The following is a 22,488-nucleotide window of genomic DNA, read 5'->3' on the forward strand; positions in this document are numbered from 1 at the left end:
GTCCTACACGCACTCACCCCCGGCCTGGCCAGTCCTACACTCACTCACCACCGGTCTGGCCTGTCCTACACTCACTCACCCCCGGTCTGGCCTGTCCTACACTCACTCACCCCCGGTCTGGCCTGTCCTACACTCACTCACCCCCGGTCTGGCCTGTCCTACACTCACTCACCCTCGGTCTGGCCTGTCCTACACTCACTCACCCCCGGCCTGGCCAGTCCTACACTCACTCACCCCCGGTCTGGCCTGTCCTACACTCACTCACCCCCGGTCTGGCCAGTCCTACACTCACTCACCCCCGGTCTGGCCTGTCCTACACTCACTCACCCCCGGTCTGGCCAGTCCTACACTCACTCACCCCCGGTCTGGCCTGTCCTACACTCAATCACCTCTGGTCTGGCCTGTCCTACACTCACTCACCCCCGGTCTGGCCTGTCCTACACTCACTCACCCCCGGTCTGGCCTGTCCTACACTCACTCACCCCCGGTCTGGCCTGTCCTACACTCACTCACCCCCGGTCTGGCCAGTCCTACACTCACTCACCCCCGGTCTGGCCTGTCCTACACTCAATCACCTCTGGTCTGGCCTGTCCTACACTCACTCACCCCCGGTCTGGCCTGTCCTACACTGACTCACAGAACTGTTCATTTTCACTAGCTCTGACTATCTTACACCCTTGGGCTGCACTAAGAAAGGATACTAGTCTAGATACATTATTTATGGGGTCCCTGTACCCCAAATTTTATAAGGGATGGTTACTCTGGGGCTTGTCCTTGCACTCCTGTACTGAGGCCTAGCTCTACCTTAGGACCTCTGGCAATACCACCTGCTCCTCTCCTTTTTAATAGACTAGAGGACCAGGAACTGATAAAATACTCTTGGGTCAAAGAGGAATACAGGGCATACATTACTGACCGTGGACTTCCAAAGCAGTAGGGGAAATTAAACCTTTAGCTCCCCCTACATTTATAAGTTGCAGAACTAACAGTTTAATCTGGAGTCTGTATGTTTTGGGAGTGAGATTGAACCAAAGATACAATGAAGACACAAGGTGAGCCCAGAACATTACTTCTCTGTATATTTGTATTTATACATATGGGAGGGAGGTGCCATAGTGTTTCCCTTAGACAGTACAGTATGGGGGTACAGTTTATTGTGTGCCCAGAACATTCCTTCTCTGTATATTTGTATTTATACAAATGGGTAGGGGGTGCCATAGCGTTTCCCTTAGACAGTACAGTATGAGGGTACAGCTTATTGTGTGCCCAGAACATTACTTCTCTGTATATTTGTATTTATACATATGGGTAGGGGGTGCCATAGTGTTTCCCTTAGACAGTACAGTATGAGGGTACAGCTTATTGTGTGCCCAGAACATTCCTTCTCTGTATATTTGTATTTATACATATGGATAGGGGGTGCCATAGTGTTTCCCTTAGACAGTACAGTCTGGGGGTACAGCTTATTGTGTGCCCAGAACATTCCTTCTCTGTATATTTGTATTTATACATATGGGTAGGGGGTGCCATAGTGTTTCCCTTAGACAGTACAGTATGGGGGTACAGCTTATTGTGTGCCCAGAACATTCCCTCTCTGTATATTTGTATTTATACATATGGGTAGGGGGTGCCATAGTGTTTCCCTTAGACAGTACAGTATGGGGGTACAGCTTATTGTGTGCCCAGAACATTCCTTCTCTGTATATTTGTATTTATACATATGGGTAGGGGGTGCCATAGTGTTTCCCTTAGACAGTACAGTATGGGGGTACAGCTTATTGTGTGCCCAGAACATTCCTTCTCTGTATATTTGTATTTATACATATGGGTAGGAGGTGCCATAGTGTTTCCCTTAGACAGTACAGTATGGGGGTACAGCTTATTGTGTGCCCAGAACATTCCTTCTCTGCATATTTGTATTTATACATATGGGTAGGAGGTGCCATAGTGTTTCCCTTAGACAGTACAGTATGGGGGTACAGATTATTGTGTGCCCAGAACATTCCTTCTCTGTATATTTGTATTTATACATATGGGTAGGGGGTGCCATAGTGTTTCCCTTAGACAGTACAGTATGGGGGTACAGCTTATTGTGTGCCCAGAACATTCCTTCTCTGCATATTTGTATTTATACATATGGGTAGGAGGTGCCATAGTGTTTCCCTTAGACAGTACAGTATGGGGGTACAGCTTATTGTGTGCCCAGAACATTCCCTCTCTGTATATTTGTATTTATACATATGGATAGGGGGTGCCATAGTGTTTCCCTTAGACAGTACAGTATGGGGGTACAGCTTATTGTGTGCCCAGAACATTCCTTCTCTGTATATTTGTATTTATACATATGGGTAGGAGGTGCCATAGTGTTTCCCTTAGACAGTACAGTATGGGGGTACAGCTTATTGTGTGCCCAGAACATTCCTTCTCTGTATATTTGTATTTATACATATGGGAGGGAGGTACCACCAATGGACTACAGAAATTGGGAGAGATTTTATACATACAGTTTATTAGTCATTTAATAAGATGAACAACTTTTCTTAAAAAGAAATAAAATAGTGCAGCGAATCCTTCCGTCCTTTCAGCAATTTTATTGTAACAGGGGTTTATGGGTAAAAAAACTCCATCTGCGACCTTAGAGGTGGAAAATAGTAATCTATGAAAATCCTGAGTGTGTCGGAGAATGAAGAATAAATTGCATGGCAATGAAAGGATTTGATTCGTTTTAATAGAATGATTGATTTCATTTATCAGCCGAGGTAATTATGGGCCGGATTCAATCCAGTGAGGAGGAAATATATCGTCTGCTTTGTCTCATAGAAACTCATCACAGTAAACGGCCAAAGGCTTGATGGAACGGCCAAAGGCTTTATGGAACGGCCAAAAGCTTGATGGAACGGCCAGAGGCTTGATGGAACGGTCAAAGCCTTGATGGAAAGGCCAAAGGCTTGATGGAATGGTCAAAGGCTTGATGGAACGGCCAAAGGCTTGATGGAACGGCCAAAGGCTTGATGGAACGGCCAGAGGCTTGATGGAACGGCCAGAGGCTTGATGGAACGGCCAGAGGCTTGATGGAATGGTCAAAGGCTTGATGGAATGGTCAAAGGCTTGATGGAATGGTCAAAGGCTTGATGGAATGACCAAAGGCTTGATGGAACGGTCAAACGCTTGATGGAATGACCAAAGGCTTGATGGAAGTGCCAAAGGCTTGATGGAACAGACAGAGGCTTGATGGAACAGCCAAAGGCTTGATGGAATGGTCAAAGGCTTGATGGAACAGCCAAAGGTTTGATGGAAAGGCCAAAGGTTTGACGGAATCGCCAGAGGCTTGATGGAATGGTCAAAGGCTTGATGGAACAGCCAAAGGTTTGATGGAAAGGCCAAAGGTTTGACGGAATCGCCAGAGGCTTGATGGAATGGTCAAAGGCTTGATGGAAAGGCCAAAGGCTTGATGGAATGGTCAAAGGCTTGATGGAATGACCAAAGGCTTGATGGAACAGTCAAACGCTTGATGGAATGACCAAAGGCTTGATGGAAGTGCCAAAGGCTTGATGGAACAGCCAAAGGCTTGATGGAATGGTCAAAGGCTTGATGGAACAGCCAAAGGTTTGATGGAAAGGCCAAAGGTTTGACGGAATCACCAGAGGCTTGATGGAATGGCCAAAGGCTTGATGGAGCGGCCAAAGGCTTGATGGAATGGTCAAAGGCTTGATGGAATGGCCAAAGGTTTGATGGATGGCCAAAAGCTTGATGGAAGGGCCAAAGGCTTGATGAAAGGGCCAAAGCCTTGATGGACGGCCAAAGGCTTGATGGAACGGTCAAAGGCTTGATGAAATGGCCAAAGGCTTGATGGAACGGTCAAAGGCTTGATGGAATGACCAAAGGCTTGATGGAATGGTCAAAGGCTTGATGAAATGGCCAAAGGCTTGATGGAACGGTCAAAGGCTTGATGAAATGGCCAAAGGCTTGATGGAACGGTCAAAGGCTTGATGGAATGGCCAAAGGCTTGCAGGGATTTGAGGCAGGGAATAACCACGCGGGTACGGTAATAACATGTTCCAAGCCATGAAGGTGACAACATTTGTTTGGCCAATTAAGATTGGTTTTTCATGCTCCCAAGCCTTGTGTATCAATCCTGCCACTCGGAGTCCTTAATAAATGAGGCACACTGCACATTTTAATGTTATCAGAGTAGGGCAGGACCTGTTCTCCCTTCCTCGTCTGCTCACCAGGCAGCAATGAGTAGGTATATAGGAGAGACACCTACTGGTACACCCTAGCAATGACAGTATACACTGTAATGGGCAGACATCTAGTGGCCGAAAAGGAATTTTACATTGTGTATAAAAACAGAATTCTAAAAAACAGAGGATCTTATATTTTCAGGTTGACTCTTGAGAGGTCCAAACTGGGCCCAGTTGGGGTAAGACTTTTAGTGAGTGCTTGTTAGTGCCCTGGGTACCCCTAGAACTATAGCAGGGTGACTGTTACCCCAATGTTTCTATATATCTGTAACCTTGTTATGGGCTAAGGGGGCCCAGCCTGAAGGCCAGTTAGGGGGGGATTTGGGGTGAGTGCTTATTTGTGCCCTGGGTACCCCTGGAACTATAGCGGGGTGACTGTTACCCCAATGTTTCTATATATCTGTAACCTTGTTATGGGCTAAGGGGGCCCAGCCTGAAGGCCAGTTAGGGGGGGATTTGGGGTGAGTGCTTATTTGTGCCCCGGGTACCCCTGGAACTATAGCGGGGTGACTGTTACCCCAATGTTTCTATATATCTGTAACCTTGTTATGGGCTAAGGGGGCCCAGCCTGAAGGCCAGTTAGGGGGGATTTGGGGTGAGTGCTTATTTGTGCCCTGGGTACCCCTGGAACTATAACAGGGTGACTGTTACCCCAATGTTTCTATATATCTGTAACTTTGTTATGGGCTAAGGGGGCCCAGCCTGAAGGCCAGTTAGGGGGGGATTTGGGGTGAGTGCTTATTTGTGCCCTGGGTACCCCTGGAACTAAAGCAGGGTGACTGTTACCCCAACATTTCTATATATCTAACCTCATTATGAACCAAGGCTCCCAGCTTAAATTGCAATTAGGGTGAGATTTTGTTGGGGGCGGGGGGTGTAGATGCTTATCCATCACTGGTCTGTGGCTTGAGGGTGGAGTCCCCCTCATTCTTTAAAGTCACCTGCCTGTGAATGGGTAAAAGGTTTAGCTGCTGGAAGACTCCTAAAATGACTCAATTAGAGTCATTAGCTTCAGACAGGATTTTTTATTTCAATTTGGATCAATTTAGGGTTGTTACCTTTTGTAAGGGGTGGGGCTAAGAGAAGGCAGAGTTGTGATGCAAATAGGCGAAGTGGGCAAAGATTTGTTGAGTAGGCAGGTCCAAGTAAGGATTTATAGGTAGGATTGGCAGCCTTACAGATTTGCCACCATCCCTAGCTGGTGATTTGCCCAGGGCCGACCCTACCCTACACTCATTAGAAGTTAGGTAGGTTTTACTTGACTTGGACAAAAGGTTGAACACACTGGATGTATGCATTATTTTTAATCTTATTTATTGTGTAACTTTACAATATTAACAAGTGTATAGTATTATTCTTCAGTCCTCAATGTATCGAATGCCTTTTGTACTTTTTGTATTCCATTTTTTAAATCTATGGGTAATCAGCCCACACCATAAATACCCTATCTCTGGCTATTCTAGTGCAGGCATTCAGCACACAAGATATAATAAAGGGGGACCATAAAATGAAAGTGTAGGAAGAGTATACTCCTCAAAAAGCTTGAGTCAGCCAAAGAGAAATGAATAAATGCCCACGCGGTACCTTACTCTTTGTATATAGATATATTACTAGTGATGAGCGAATCTGTCCCGTTTCGCCGAAAAATTTGCGAAACTTTCAAAAGATTCGCGAAACGGCGAAAAATTCACGAAACGGCGAAAAATTTGTGAAACGGCTAAAATCTCGCACGTCAAAAAAAGTTGTCACCCGCAACTATTTTTTTGTCGCCCGCGGCTATTCTTTTGTCGCCCGTGGCTATTTTTTTGTCGCCTGTGGCTATTCTTTTGTCGCCCTTGGCTATTCTTTTGTCGCCCGTGGCTATTTTTTTGTTGCCCAGGTACAGGTATATTTAGAATCCAGTCTTTAGAAATGACACAAAATACATATTTATTTGGAACTCTCAGTATATTCTTTATATCCAAATCATCCAGTTGAGGCTCATCTTGCGTTTGTCACCGTTCTGAGTAGAAATACATTAATGCCGAGCCATCTCGGTGAGAAAGGAATCGGGAGAGAGAAAGACTTGCTCGAGCCGTGATTGACTAATCTGGGGCTAAAGCCATTCCCTAGTGACAACATTGCCTTATCGCAGATTAATAATTTAGAGTTTCTCGCTGATTCTGAGCAGCAGAAAGGATCAGTAAGTTAATGTTCCATTCCATCTCTTTCCTTGCAAAAAAGACTTTTAGTAACTGGCATGAATAATTCACGAACCCATTTGTGCGCCAAAGCAATGGCACCGTCCCTACTAAAAACCCAACGCTGCCAGTTGTTTCTGCTCTCCGTCGCTGCTTTGAGTAAACAGGGCAATTTCCGTATAAGAGCGCTTTTAACTGCTACTTTTAATAGAACGCCGAGCGGATTCTCAGAACAATGGAACAGATCAAGCTGTAAAACATTCCATATATTGCCTTGTGCCTCAACGCGTTTTACATCCATTCAGCAGCTATTTGTAGCATCCCGGTAACGACCCTCTACATTAACCGTAAACAATATAGAAATACAGGTTTCTCCGGGTTTGTTTTTATTACGTTAAGAGAAAATAGTGAATACATGGAATTCTTGTTCATCACAAGTTCAAAATGGTGGCAAAAATACATTTAATATGTTTCAAAGCTTCCCAATAAAGGCTCAATATTGGTCCAACATACAATAAAATGAATGGGTATCATTTACTTGTAACAACACAGCATACAGCACAGCACTTTGCATTTTGCCCTGTACTTGGAAACATTTCTGCAGGTCTTTGAACTCTGTTTTGTATTTTGCAATCCCATGAATACAGTGTTGCCAACATTTGGCAGCACTGAATTCATGAGTAAAGTAGGAATCTGCATTACCACCCCTAACCATCCCCTAACTTGCATGTCATTGGGGTGCCTTACCTTTGGTAGGGTCTAAAGAAAGGGCTTCCTTGCACCCACTGGCCTGCACTTGGCACCTAGTCCCGTTTTGCTTCGCCATAAAATTTGCGAAACAGCGAAAAATTCGCGTAACGCATTTGTCACACGATTTTTTAGTTGCCCTTATCTATATTTTTTGTCACCTGCGATTTTTTCCTGCGACAGCGCCCAATTTGACGCGACCGTGCCCAACATAAATTACCCCTACTTAGTACTGATGAGCGAATCTGTCCTATTTGGTGCTGCAGAGTGCCATTGAGCCCTATGGGAGGCTTTCCTTGGGCCGGGTTGGAGCTGCAGAGTGCCATTGAGCCCTATGGGAGACTTTCCTTGGGCCGGGTTGGAGCTGCAGAGTGCCATTGAGCCCTATGGGAGGCTTTCCTTGGGCCGGGTTGGAGCTGCAGAGTGCCATTGAGCCCTATGGGAGACTTTCCTTGGGCCGGGTTGGAGCTGCAGAGGGCCATCGATCCCTATGGGAGACTTTCCTTGGGCCGGGTTGGAGCTGCAGAGTGCCATTGAGCCCTATGGGAGACTTTCCTTGGGCCGGGTTGGAGCTGCAGAGTGCCATTGAGCCCTATGGGAGACTTTCCTTGGGCCGGGTTGGAGCTGCAGAGTGCCATTGAGCCCTATGGGAGACTTTCCTTGGGCCGGGTTGGAGCTGCAGAGTGCCATTGAGCCCTAAGGGAGACTTTCCTTGGGCCGGGTTGGAGCTGCAGAGTGCCATTGAGCCCTATGGGAGGCTTCCCTTGGGCCGGGTTGGAGCTGCAGAGTGCCATTGAGCCCTATGGGAGACTTTCCTTGGGCCGGGTTGGAGCTGCAGAGTGCCATTGAGCCCTATGGGAGACTTTCCTTGGGCCGGGTTGGAGCTGCAGAGTGCCATTGAGCCCTATGGGAGACTTTCCTTGGGTCGGGTTGGAGCTGCAGAGTGCCATTGAGCCCTATGGGAGACTTTCCTTGGGCCGGGTTGGAGCTGCAGAGTGCCATTGAGCCCTATGGGAGACTTTCCTTGGGCCGGGTTGGAGCTGCAGAGTGCCATTGAGCCCTATGGGAGACTTTCCTTGGGCCGGGTTGGAGCTGCAGAGTGCCATTGAGCCCTAAGGGAGACTTTCCTTGGGCCGGGTTGGAGCTGCAGAGTGCCATTGAACCCTATGGGAGACTTTCCTTGGGCCGGGTTGGAGCTGCAGAGTGCCATTGAGCCCTATGGGAGACTTTCCTTGGGCCGGGTTGGAGCTGCAGAGTGCCATTGAGCCCTATGGGAGACTTTCCTTGGGCCGGGTTGGAGCTGCAGAGTGCCATTGAGCCCTATGGGAGACTTTCCTTGGGCCGGGTTGGAGCTGCAGAGTGCCATTGAGCCCTATGGGAGACTTTCCTTGGGCCGGGTTGGAGCTGCAGAGTGCCATTGAGCCCTATGGGAGACTTTCCTTGGGCCGGGTTGGAGCTGCAGAGTGCCATTGAGCCCTATGGGAGACTTTCCTTGGGCCGGGTTGGAGCTGCAGAGTGCCATTGAGCCCTATGGGAGACTTTCCTTGGGCCGGGTTGGAGCTGCAGAGTGCCATTACGATCATTTAATATGAAAATTTTGTGATTTGTGTCGCCAATACGACATTATCGTGACTACTTAAATTTTTTTTTTGTGACATTTCTGATCATCAGAAATTATCGTATGTAATCCAAATTTTACCCACTTCAGGATTCAAACTCCCCATAGAGTTGGGGATCCAGCTCCAGCATTGCTATGCTGCAAACTCCCTTTTTCTCCGTTCTTATGGCTTTTCCGTTCGTCGTCGACATTAAACAAGGTAAGAAAAGTTCACATTTTCTCTCCGCTGTGCACATATTTGTACTTACTGATCCAGTCCCACGTACGGCGCCTCTTTCAACTCGAGTGAAATTGAAAAGTGTAATTGAAACCTAAATCATCAATTCTCGTAACTTAGTTGACCTTCTCTAAAAGTTTTTCTTGACCTTTACTGAGTGAGGACAAATCAAGGGATCAAGTACAGGTACTGTTTTATTATTACAGAGAAAAGGGAATCATTTAACCATGAAATAAACCCAATAGGGCTGTTCTGCCCCCAATAAGGGGTAATTATATCTTAGTTGGGATCAAGTACAGGTACTGTTTTATTATTACAGAGAAAAGGGAATCATTTAACCATGAAATAAACCCAATAGGGCTGTTCTGCCCCCAATAAGGGGTAATTATATCTTAGTTGGGATCAAGTACAGGTACTGTTTTATTATTACAGAGAAAAGGGAATCATTTAACCATGAAATAAACCCAATAGGGCTGTTCTGCCCCCAATAAGGGGTAATTATATCTTAGTTGGGATCAAGTACAGGTACTGTTTTATTATTACAGAGAAAAGGGAATCATTTAACCATGAAATAAACCCAATAGGGCTGTTCTGCCCCAATAAGGGGTAATTATATCTTAGTTGGGATCAAGTACAGGTACTGTTTTATTATTACAGAGAAAAGGGAATCATTTAACCATGAAATAAACCCAATAGGGCTGTTCTGCCCCCAATAAGGGGTAATTATATCTTAGTTGGGATCAAGTACAGGTACTGTTTTATTATTACAGAGAAAAGGGAATCATTTAACCATTAAATAAACCCAATAGGGCTGTTCTGCCCCCAATAAGGGGTAATTATATCTTAGTTGGGATCAAGTACAGGTACTGTTTTATTATTACAGAGAAAAGGGAATCATTTAACCATTAAATAAACCCAATAGGGCTGTTCTGCCCCCAATAAGGGGTAATTATATCTTAGTTGGGATCAAGTACAGGTACTGTTTTATTATTACAGAGAAAAGGGAATCATTTAACCATTAAATAAACCCAATAGGGCTGTTCTGCCCCAATAAGGGGTAATTATATATATATAATGGAGTCTATGGAAGACAGGTTTTCCGTTGATAACAGGTTTCCGGATAAAGATCCCATACCTATATATATATATATATATATATATATATATATATATATAGATATAGATATATATATATATATATATATATATATAGATATATAAAAATAAATATACTTTAAACAGATTTAACTCTATATTTTAGAATTTCTGTATCATTTTTATTTTACTGCCCCTGTAGCTTTTTCAACAACAGCTTAGAGAGAAGGAGTCATTTATACTCCAGCAATTCCAGTAATGGATGGGGCAGTTACCGGATCCAACCCCAGTGGCTGTAAGTTATAGGGACACAATCTTAAATAATAAAACGGATAATGGGCTTTTTATGGAACGAAAGGAAAATGTAAATATTTTACAGAATAAAAACCCGGTGATTCCGTCAGTAAAGGAACAGAATCAATTTTATGGCAATAGCGAGGGCGCATTTATTGCGCAGCCATGACATTTTTATTAAAAAAAAATTATTAGGAAGGAATAAGTTATATATATATAACAAAATCACACAGGAACACTGTATATTCCTAATGTAGGGAGTTATACCGACAATGTAACACAACACGACAACAGGGTTTGTAGCCGTTCTCCTCCTATAATAGGATAATAACTTTATAGGAGGGATAAGCCACATAAGGGGGCATTTTTTTTATTATTCGTGGGGGGGGGGATTTGCACTAAAACGCAAATTTTTCAGGTGAAAAATGTTTTTTTCCCATGATTTATTGTGCAACCAAAAAAAAACAGGAGAAAAAATACGCAATTTAAGGCTGATGCCACACGTGGCGTTTTTACGCTGCGTATTTTCTCAGCCTAAAAACGCCGCTCAAGCCACACAGCCCCTGACTATGGCGTTTTTCAGCCTAGTACTGGTGACGTAGCAAATCCCGTTTCCATGGTGCTAATAGTGCGAAATAGTAAAAAAACGCAGCGTATTTCCGCTAGGTCTGGCAGCTGCCTTTGCGTATACATAGGAATAGCTTGCTGTGCAAATAACAGCGTATTTTGGCAAACGATTGAAAAATCCGTGCTTGGGCGTTTTCTAGCGTATTTACGCATTGTGTGGTTTGCTTCGAGTCTTTTCATGTTATTTCTATGGATGATGATATCAGGCGTTTTTCAGCCGCCGAGAGAATTTGAAAATACGCAGCGTAAAAACGCCACGTGTGGCATCAGCCTTAAAGCTGCCAAGATCAGGCAGAAGTCAATGGAAGATGTTCCCTTTACAAATGGAAGATCTTTCTTTGTTTTATGGTTTTAGAGATTTTCAGGTATTTTTGCCGCTTGCATTTGTGCGACTACAAAAAAGTCATGTTTTTCACCAATTTTTGCTTTTGTTTTTGCGCTTTCGTTCGTTTTTTTTTTTTAATAAAGAACTGACATTCATGGAAATGAGTTTAGTTGTGGTTTCAAAAAACTCTAAAAGAGTGTTGATAAATGGACTTCTTGTTTGTATACAGTTAGTTTGACACAATAGCAACATAGGCAGGATTATTTCAAGTTATTTCAAGTTATTTCAAGTTAACAGAGCTTCTCCAGCAGAATCCTGCATTGTTATCTGTTTTTCCCATGGGGTAGCCATATTCTTCATTTCCCAGGGTGCCACAGCCATGTGACCTGTGCTCTGATAAACTTCACTCACACTTTACTGCTGCGCTGCAAGTTGGACTGATATCCCCCCCCCCCCCCCCCCCAGCAGCCGATCAGCAGAACAATGGGAAGGGAGCAAGATAGCAGCTCCCAGTAGGTATCAGAATAGCACTCAATAGTAAGAAATCCAAGTCCGGCTTGGGACTCCTCCAGTTACATGGGAGTAGGAGAAACAATAGGTTAGCTGAAAGCAGTTCTAATGTGTAGCGCTGGCTCCTTCTGAAAGCTCAGACTCAGTCTCACTTTACTGCTGCGCTGCAAGTTGGAGTGATATCCCCCCCCCCTCACCCCCAGCAGCCGATCAGCAGAACAATGGGAAGGGAGCAAGATAGCAGCTCTCAGTAGGTATCAGAATAGCACTCAATAGTAAGAAATCCAAGTCCGGCTTGGGACTCCTCCAGTTACATGGGAGTAGGAGAAACAATAGGTTAGCTGAAAGCAGTTCTAATGTGTAGCGCTGGCTGAAAGCTCAGACTCAGGCACACTTTACTGCTGCGCTGCAAGTTGGAGTGATATCCCCCCCCCCTCACCCCCAGCAGCCGATCAGCAGAACAATGGGAAGGGAGCAAGATAGCAGCTCTCAGTAGGTATCAGAATAGCACTCAATAGTAAGAAATCCAAGTCCGGCTTGGGACTCCTCTAGTTACATGGGAGTAGGAGAAACAATAGGTTAGCTGAAAGCAGTTCTAATGTGTAGCGCTGGCTCCTTCTGAAAGCTCAGACTCAGGCACACTTTACTGCTGCGCTGCAAGTTGGAGTGATATCCCCCCCCCCCCCAGCAGCCGATCAGCAGAACAATGGGAAGGGAGCAAGATAGCAGCTCCCAGTAGGTATCAGAATAGCACTCAATAGTAAGAAATCCAAGTCCGGCTTGGGACTCCTCCAGTTACATGGGAGTAGGAGAAACAATAGGTTAGCTGAAAGCAGTTCTAATGTGTAGCGCTGGCTGAAAGCTCAGACTCAGGCACACTTTACTGTTGCGCTACAAGTTGGAGTGATACCCTAAACAAAGATATAAACAAATAAAAAGAAAATAATGATATTCACATTTTACATTTTCTGTGAGGACGGGCAAGCTTACCCTTTAATGCAGAGACCTGTCCTGAGATTTTTCAAAATGTAATCAAGGGCTCCAGCTTTATGTATAATAATAAAACATTTATATTACAAAAAAGGATAGAATGAAATAATTGCGGTAGTAAAACCTGTAGCCCATTGCTATTTCCGCGGAGGATTTAAGCCTCTCGAACTGGTAGGATGGGGGGACGGAGCACCTTGGGAGCCCTAAGATTGGATTAATAGCCCTGAGTGCACTGACTCATCCCCTTATATTAGTCTTTTCTTTCCCACAATGCATTGGCAACACTCCAGGCAATTAAAATGAAGGTTTTATCTTTTATATGGTTCCTCTGGCTACTGGACACTGGTAGGGAAAACATAGCAGTATAAATAAACATATAAACCAAGAAACTTTCTCATATTATTTATTAGGATGGGTCTTCGGGTGGGTGTTGGGAGTCTGTCACTCAGGCGGCCATTTTTAGAGTAAAGACTTCATAGTGAATTGAGTTATAGTTGCCTGTATCTCATTTGAGGTTCCCTGACTTGTCTGAGGTTGCTAATCTTCCAAGGTCCAAAGCTTGATACTGGGGCATTAAAGGGAAACTATACCCCCCGAACAATGTAGGTCTCTATAAAAATATGTTGCATAAACAGCTCATATGTAAAGCCCTGCTTCATCTAAATAAACCATTTTCATATAAATATACTTGTTTAGCAGTATGTGCCATTGGGTAATCCTAAATAGGAAACTGCCATTTTAAGTACTAAGGGCCGCCCCCTGGGATCATAGGAGTCACAGGTTTCTAAGCCACGTTGAGCAAAGAAATCTCATTTATCTCCTCTATCTTCAAAATAGGCGTGGTTGCATTAAAAAAGGGCATGACCACATAAAAAAAGGCGCTGTCACGTCAAAAAAGAATCAGTCATGTCAAAATAGGCACGGTCTCATAAAAAAAAGTTGCGTGCAACTTTTTATTGACACACCCAACTTTTTTTTACATGACCTATTTTTTTTATGAATTTTTCCCCGACTCACAAAACAGTGATTTTATAAGTTGTACCTGTTGAATTTCCGCACTACACATTAGAACTGCTTTCAGCTAACCTATTGTTTCTCCTACTCCCATGTAACTGGAGGAGTCCCAAGCCGGACTTGGATTTCTTACTATTGAGTGCTATTCTGATACCTACTGGGAGCTGCTATCTTGCTCCCTTCCCATTGTTCTGCTGATCGGCTGCTGGGGGTGAATATAATCCGGCCCGTGAGTAAAATCAAATGAAGCCGATGCGCTGCACTAAATCAGATACTAAATCACTGACATTTATCAGTAAAATACAAATGGTGTTATTCAGATTACTCCATTTAATATATTCCTGTACGTCCTGAGCTGGAATCTAAAGGTCACTCACTCGTAAGCAAAACTGCCATGTAACTGCGCAAAGCTGACTGTCCCCCGGTTTGATTTATGAATGGGTAAAAGGAATTTCTTCGAAATAATAAGACTTCTTGGAATTATCTGTGAAAACTCTTTGCTCGGAAATCAATGTTTGGCAAACAGATCCCTGTCGCTTTCTGGGGATCCGCCAAACACACAATCCCAACGCAAAGTTGGGCAGAAAGTGACTGGGAAAGCTCCACAAACCAACATCTTTTATCCATGGATAGTGATGAGCAAATTTGTCCCATTTCTCGTAGCCGAAAAAGTTGCAAATCTTTTAAAAGATTTGCAAGACGGGGAACATTTTTGACGTGCTACAAATTTTTCCTCTGGGAAATTTGTCGCCAGTTTGGTGAAAAATCGGCCAATGGTGAAAGGTGGAAATTCGCCGCCAATCTGCTGAATTATTTTGATCCATCACTATTAGTGATGAGCGAATCTGTTCCGTTTCGCTTCGCCGAAAAATTCGCGAATCTTTAAAAAGATCCGCGCAACGGCGAAAAATTCGTGAAACGGCGAAAATGTCGTGCGACAAAAAAATTTAGTCGCCCGCGGCTATTGTTTCGTCGCCCGCGGCTATTATTTTGTCGCGCGGCTATTGTTTCGTCGCACGCGGCTATTATTTCGTTGCGCGGCTATTGTTTCGTGGCCCGTGGCTATTACTTTGTCGCGCGGCTATTGTTTCGCCGCACGTGGCTATTATTTCGTCGCACGGCTATTATTTCGTCGAGCGCCCATTATTTTGTCGCACGGCTATTCTTTTGATGCGGCGAATTTTTTCATCCGTTTCGCGAAACAATCCGCCAATGGCGAAACGCGGAAATTCGCCGCAAATCCATGCCTGGCGAAACATTTCGCCCATCACTAATCACTATCCATGGATATTAAAGGTGGAGTTCACCTTTAAGTGAACTTTTAGGGGCTCATTTACTACAAAACTCGATTCAATTTTGTTTTCCGAAAAAGTTGCAGAGAAAAAGACGCTGCAACTTTGCCTGAGATTTAGAATGCTTTTAAACAGCTACAAATTAGTGATGAGCAAATCTGTCCCAATTTGCTGGAAAAGTTGCATAAAATCTGGGAAACACGTTTGTCGTGCGACTTTTTTGTCGCCCACGTCTTTTGTTTTGTCTCACAATTTTTTTTCCCCATGACCATGCCCATTTTTACGCGGTAGTTTTAATATGGACGTGGTTCTGGCAAAAAAAAGGGGTTTTTTGACCAATGGCGAAATGTGCCACTTCGCTGCGAATCCATGCCTGGCAAAAAAATTCGCTCATCTCTACTAAAAATCCAAATTCAACAATTCGTCAGATTAAACTTGCCAAATTCATGTAGAAGTCAATGGCAAAGCTCCCTTTAAGTTCTTTCTTTTGTCTCAAAACTTTATAGTTTTTGTTGCGTTTTGTCCAAAAATTCAACTTCGGGATTCACAGTCAGGATTTTCGCGGCGACAATTTTACTTTTCTCGATGCGATTTTTCCTTGCAACTTTTTTAAAATAAATATTAGACATTCATTTAGTTGAATTTGAAACTATAATAAAATGAGAAATTATAGAGTTTTAGTAAATCTGCCACTTACTATGTTATAGAATGACCAATTCTAAAAAACGTTTCAATTGGTCTTCATTATTTATTTGTTATTGTTTTTTAATTATTTGCCTTCTTAAAACTCCTTGTAGCTTTCAAATGGGGAGTCACTGACCCCGGCAGCCAAAATGATTCCCTTTTCTCTGTAATAATAAAACAGTACCTGTACTTGATCCCAACTAAGATATAATTACCCCTTATTGGGGGCAGAACAGCCCTATTGGGTTTATTTAATAGTTAAATTATTCCCTTTTCTCTGTAATAATAAAACAGTACCTGTACTTGATCCCAACTAAGATATAATTACCCCTTATTGGGGGCAGAACAGCCCTATTGGGTTTATTTAATGGTTAAATGATTCCCTTTTCTCTGTAATAATGAAACAGTACCTGTACTTGATCCCAACTAAGATATAATTACCCCTTATTGGGGGCAGAACAGCCCTATTGGGTTTATTTAATGGTTAAATGATTCCCTTTTCTCTGTAATAATGAAACAGTACCTGTACTTGATCCCAACTAAGATATAATTACCCCTTATTGGGGCAGAACAGCCCTATTGGGTTTATTTAATGGTTAAATGATTCCCTTTTCTCTGTAATAATAAAACAGTACCTGTACTTGATCCCAACTAAGATATAATTACTCCTTATTGGGGCAGAACAGCCCTATTGGGTTTATTTCATGGTTAAATGATTCCCTTTTCTCTGTAATAATAAAACAGTACCTGTACTTGATCCCAACTAAGATATAATTACCCCTTATTGGGGCAGAACAGCCCTATTGGGTTTATTTAATGGTTAAATGATTCCCTTTTCTCTGTAATAATAAAACAGTACCTGTACTTGATCCCAACTAAGATATAATTACCCCTTATTGGGGCAGAACAGCCCTATTGGGTTTATTTCATGGTTAAATGATTCCCTTTTCTCTGTAATAATAAAACAGTACCTGTACTTGATCCCAACTAAGATATAATTACCCCTTATTGGGGCAGAACAGCCCTATTGGGTTTATTTCATGGTTAAATGATTATATCTCAGTTTTTTGCCTTATTTTGTATTATGACCATTGAACACTGAAGAGAAAAGCATTTGCTGCAAGTTTTGCCAAGGTGTATATATATATATCCCCACCGCAATTATTAATTCAAGGGCATTTTGTATCCGACCAACACAATCGCTATAAAAACCAACATCCTCCCTAGGAACCCACAGAAGCCCACAAGCAAAAACATACAGTATTTCCAGTGTAAATCAGAGATTTCACTCCAAATGCAATTTTACGAATTTTTACGATCCATCATTTTATTCTTACTTTTCCCCTCGCAGTTATTGGTAATAAAAACGGAATTAAGCGGTGACATATTTACTGGGCAATTTTCTCCTTCGGAAACAAAGGTTCTCAGGCAAATCGCGGCATTTTCGCTTTTATGATGTCATATATCTGGGTTACTCGTCCATTGCACGTGATTAGATCTATGGAATAATTGTGTTTTGTATGGATATTTATCACTGATTAATGGATATTTGGACGCTCGGTGCTAACGACGGCTGGAAATTACAGGCTTTAAACGTCCGCACTATTTATCATGACGCATAAATTTGGATTTACGTTTTATATTTTGTTTTGTATTAATTGGCCCCATTGGTATAATGCAGCTACGGAAGCCAAAGTTATTGTTTTCCATTTTCTTTCAGTCGGAGAATAAGTGTTGGGAAGCTTTTACGCCATTTTTTTCATTTTAATATCATTTTTATGATCGCTCTTCAATAACATTGTGGTCCAACCCCCCCCCCCCCCCCCCAGGACTCAAATTGCATTCTTCACCCTGCGGCTATAGCAGATATCTTTCATTTGTATAATCACTATTGTATTCTACGTGTTGTATAGGAAGGGGATAGCGATGAGCACATTTTTTCAGCAGTTGTGGATTCAAACCAAAATTCTGCCATCTGGAAATATAATCGCAAATTAGGCACAAAATGTTGTGGCTGTTTGTGGTTGTGTCAAAAATTTGAATTTTACCAAAGTTTCCCAAGTTTTTTTGGCAAAGTGAAACAGGACAGATTGGCTCATCAGTAGAAGAGGTAAGGGCACATTCATTAAAGTACTTCTTCCTTAATTTGCGCAACTTTTTGTACTTTGTGTGACAAAATCACATTTTGTTGAAAGTTTCATTCAAGCTTTGGTATGGTGACTTTCCTTGGGCTGGGTTGGAGCTGCAGAGTGCCATTGAGCCCTATGGGTGACTTTCCTTGGGCTGGGTTGGAGCTGCAGAGTGCCATTGAGCCCTATGGGAGACTTTCCTTGGGCCGGGTTGGAGCTGCAGAGTGCCATTGAGCCCTATGGGAGACTTTCCTTGGGCCGGGTTGGAGCTGCAGAGTGCCATTGAGCCCTATGGGAGACTTTCCTTGGGCCGGGTTGGAGCTGCAGAGTGCCATTGAGCCCTATGGGAGACTTTCCTTGGGCCGGGTTGGAGCTGCAGAGTGCCATTGAGCCCTATGGGAGACTTTCCTTGGGCCGGGTTGGAGCTGCAGAGTGCCATTGAGCCCTATGGGAGACTTTCCTTGGGGCGGGTTGGAGCTGCAGAGTGCCATTGAGCCCTATGGGAGACTTTCCTTGGGGCGGGTTGGAGCTGCAGAGTGCCATTGAGCCCTATGGGAGACTTTCCTTGGGCCGGGTTGGAGCTGCAGAGTGCCATTGAGCCCTATGGGAGACTTTCCTTGGGCCGGGTTGGAGCTGCAGAGTGCCATTGAGCCCTATGGGAGACTTTCCTTGGGCCGGGTTGGAGCTGCAGAGTGCCATTGAGCCCTATGGGAGACTTCCCTTGGGCCGGGTTGGAGCTGCAGGTACGAAAATGCCACAGAAAATACGCTCAGTATGAAAAAGTTGCATTCGGAGCGTTCATCCATTAATAAATGTGCCCCCTGTAGTATTTATAATAAATGAGGAATTAGTGCCAATGTATTTATATCCCCTTGATTTGGACTAAATACAAACCCATAGTTTCCCAACAGGGTTTTGTGCAGCTACATATGACTTTATTTTTACTCAAATAACACAGTAATACACTGCGGTGCTTCTTTACTTTTGAAATGACCTTTGAAAATTCCAGATTAAACTAAATGCAGGTTGTGGGAGATACCGGCTACGATAAATGTGCAGGCTTTTAGGAGGTGAGGCACATATTAAATTACGGTAACAAATAACAGTTATTCTCTCCGGTGCAATTCTACCTCCCTTATGCATTTAGCTAAGAAATATCATTTGAAGTTGGATGATGAACGGGGACTTCAAGTAAAAGTAGAGGTTTGGTGTTGGGAAACCACTAAGTATATCTTCCATAAATGTCAGAACGTCTGCAGCCTTATATCATAGGAAAGCAATCGTGTTCCTGGTGTTGTGCCGACCAACCTTGCATCTAAAGGCTACAAATTCTTAAAAAATAGTTGTATTTTTGTTATGATAAAGCAGTATCCTTAGCGGTTAGTGATGGGCGAAATATTTCGCCAGGCATGGATTTGTGGCGAATTTTCGCGTTTCACCATTGGCGGATTGTTTTGCGAAACGGATAAAAAAAATTTGCAGCGGAAAAATTTGCTGCACGTCCAAAAATTGTCGCAAGAATAGTTGCGGGTGTCAAAAGAATAGTTGCGCGTCAAAAGAATAGTCGTGGGCGTCAAAAGAAAAGTCATCCGTCAAAAGAATAGTCACGCGTCCAAAAATTGTAGCGAGAATAGTTGCGGGCATCAAAAGAATAGTCGTGGGCGTCAAAAGAAAAGTCATCCGTCAAAAGAATAGTCACGCGTCCAAAAATTGTAGCGAGAATAGTTGCGGGCGTCAAAAGAATAGTCGCGCGTCCAAAAATTGTCGCAAGAATAGTTGCGGGTGTCAAAAGAATAGTGGCGCGTCCAAAAATTGTCACAAGAATAGTCACGGGCGTCAAAAGAATAGTCGCACGCAAAAATTGTCGCAAGAATAGTCGCACCTCCAAAATTGTTGCAAGAATAGTCTCAAGAATAGTCGCGGGCGTCAAAAGAATAGTCGTCCGTCAAAAGAATAGTCACGCGTCCAAAAATTGTCGCAAGAATAGTCGCGGGTGTCAAAAGAATAGTCATGGGCGTCAAAAGAATAGTCATCCGTCAAAAGAATAGTCACGCGTCCAAAAATTTTCACAAGAATAGTCACGGGCGCCAAAAGAATAGTCGCATGCAAAAATTGTGGCAAGAATAGTCGCGGGCGTCAAAAGAATAGTCGCACCTCCAAAATTGTTGCAAGAATAGTCTGAAGAATAGTCGCGGGTGTCAAAAGAATAGTCGCGGGCGGCAAGAGAATAGTCATGGGCGTCAAAAGAATAGTCGTCCGTCAAAAGAAAAGTCACACGTCCAAAAATTGTCGCAAGAATAGTCGCGGGTGTCAAAAGAATAGTCGTGCGTCCAAAAATTGTCTCAAGAAAAGTGGCGGGCGTCAAAAGAATAGTCGTGCGTCCAAAAATTGTCACAAGAATAGTCACGGGCGTCAAAAGAATAGTCGCACGCAAAAATAGTCGCAAGAATAGTCGCAGGCGTCAAAAGAATAGTCGCACCTCCAAAATTGTTGCAAGAATAGTCTCAAGAATAGTCGCAGGCGTCAAAAGAATAGTTGCGGGTGACAATTTTTTTCCGCGTTGCATTTTCGCTGTTTCACAAATTTTTCGCTACTTGTGGTCTATACATGTGTCCAGATTGTATAAAGCCAAAGCCCAGGGAGCGACTGAGTAATAATTGAAACAATCAAGCAGCCCTGAGTTGATTTAAGATTATTTCTGCCCTTTAGTGTTCAGCCGGGCACATCAATCCCATTATAGTCAAAATATTATCGTCTAGGTAATTAGATAATAAATGATATTTTTGAGAATGGCAGTCAGTCGAAATAGTGGACGATTACAAGCAGATTCAACTTGACGTTGAACATATTCTTTGTTGTTCACCTTTGAATTAACTTCAAGTATGATGTAGAGAGTGATTAGTGATGAGCGAATTTTTTTGGCAGGCAGCGAATTTCCGCATTTCGCCATTGGCAAATTGTTTTGCAAAACTTCAGTGAAAATTCGCCGCAATAAAATTTGGCGTGCAGAATTTTTTTTGTCGCGTGTCAAATCGGGCGCGGTCGCGTCAAAAAAAGAGCAGACAAAAAATAGACGCGAGTGAGAAAAAAATAGACACAGGAGGCAAAAAATAGATGCGGTAGACAAAAAAATAGACGCGGGTGACAAAAAAAATAGACACAGGAGACAAAAAAAATAGATGTGGGTGACAAAAAATAGACACGAGCAACAAAAAATAGACACAAGAAACAAATGCGTTTTGGGATTTTTTTTTGTCTTCCGCATCTATTTTTTGTCTCCTGTGTCTATTTTTTTCTCACCCGCGTCTATTTTTTTTTTTGCACATTTTCTTGCTGTTTCGCAAATTTTGTGATTTTTTTCGTATTTTTTGCGTTTTTTTCGCCGCCGTTACGACTTTTTGTAAATTGTCGCGACTTTTTTGTAACCATTACGACTTGCGCGAAAAGTTGCAACTTTTTCGTAACCGTTACAATTTGCTTGTATCTTGTCGCGACTTTTTCGTATTGAGCGCTCGTAAGCGGCAGGCGAAATTTTCAGACTTAGCATGATTTTGGAAGCCTCCCATAGGGCTCAATGGCACTCTGCAGCTCCAACCCGGCCCAAGGAAAGTCTCCCATAGGGCTCAATGGCACTCTGCAGCTCCAACCCGGCCCAAGGAAAGTCTCCCATAGGGCTCAATGGCACTCTGCAGCTCCAACCCGGCCCAAGGAAAGTCTCCCATAGGGCTCAATGGCACTCTGCAGCTCCAACCTGGCCCAAGGAAAGTCTCCCATAGGGCTCAATGGCACTCTGCAGCTCCAACCCGGCCCAAGGAAAGTCTCCCATAGGGCTCAATGGCACTCTGCAGCTCCAACCCGGCCCAAGGAAAATCTCCCATAGGGCTCAATGGCACTCTGCAGCTCCAACCCGGCCCAAGGAAAGTCTCCCATAGGGCTCAATGGCACTCTGCAGCTCCAACCCGGCCCAAGGAAAGCCTCCCATAGGGCTCAATGGCACTCTGCAGCTCCAACCCGGCCCAAGGAAAGCCTCCCATAGGGCTCAATGGCACTCTGCAGCTCCAACCCAGCCCAAGGAAAGCCTCCCATAGGGCTCAATGGCACTCTGCAGCTCCAACCCGGCCCAAGGAAAGCCTCCCATAGGGCTCAATGGCACTCTGCAGCTCCAACCTGGCCCAAGGAAAGTCTCCCATAGGGCTCAATGGCACTCTGCAGCTCCAACCCGGCCCAAGGAAAGTCTCCCATAGGGCTCAATGGCACTCTGCAGCTCCAACCCGGCCCAAGGAAAGTCTCCCATAGGGCTCAATGGCACTCTGCAGCTCCAACCCGGCCCAAGGAAAGTCTCCCATAGGGCTCAATGGCACTCTGCAGCTCCAACCCGGCCCAAGGAAAGTCTCCCATAGGGCTCAATGGCACTCTGCAGCTCCAACCCGGCCCAAGGAAAGTCTCCCATAGGGCTCAATGGCACTCTGCAGCTCCAACCCGGCCCAAGGAAAGTCTCCCATAGGGCTCAATGGCACTCTGC

Source organism: Xenopus tropicalis, chromosome 1, assembly GCF_000004195.4.
Source record: "Xenopus tropicalis strain Nigerian chromosome 1, UCB_Xtro_10.0, whole genome shotgun sequence".
NCBI lineage: Eukaryota > Metazoa > Chordata > Amphibia > Anura > Pipidae > Xenopus > Xenopus tropicalis.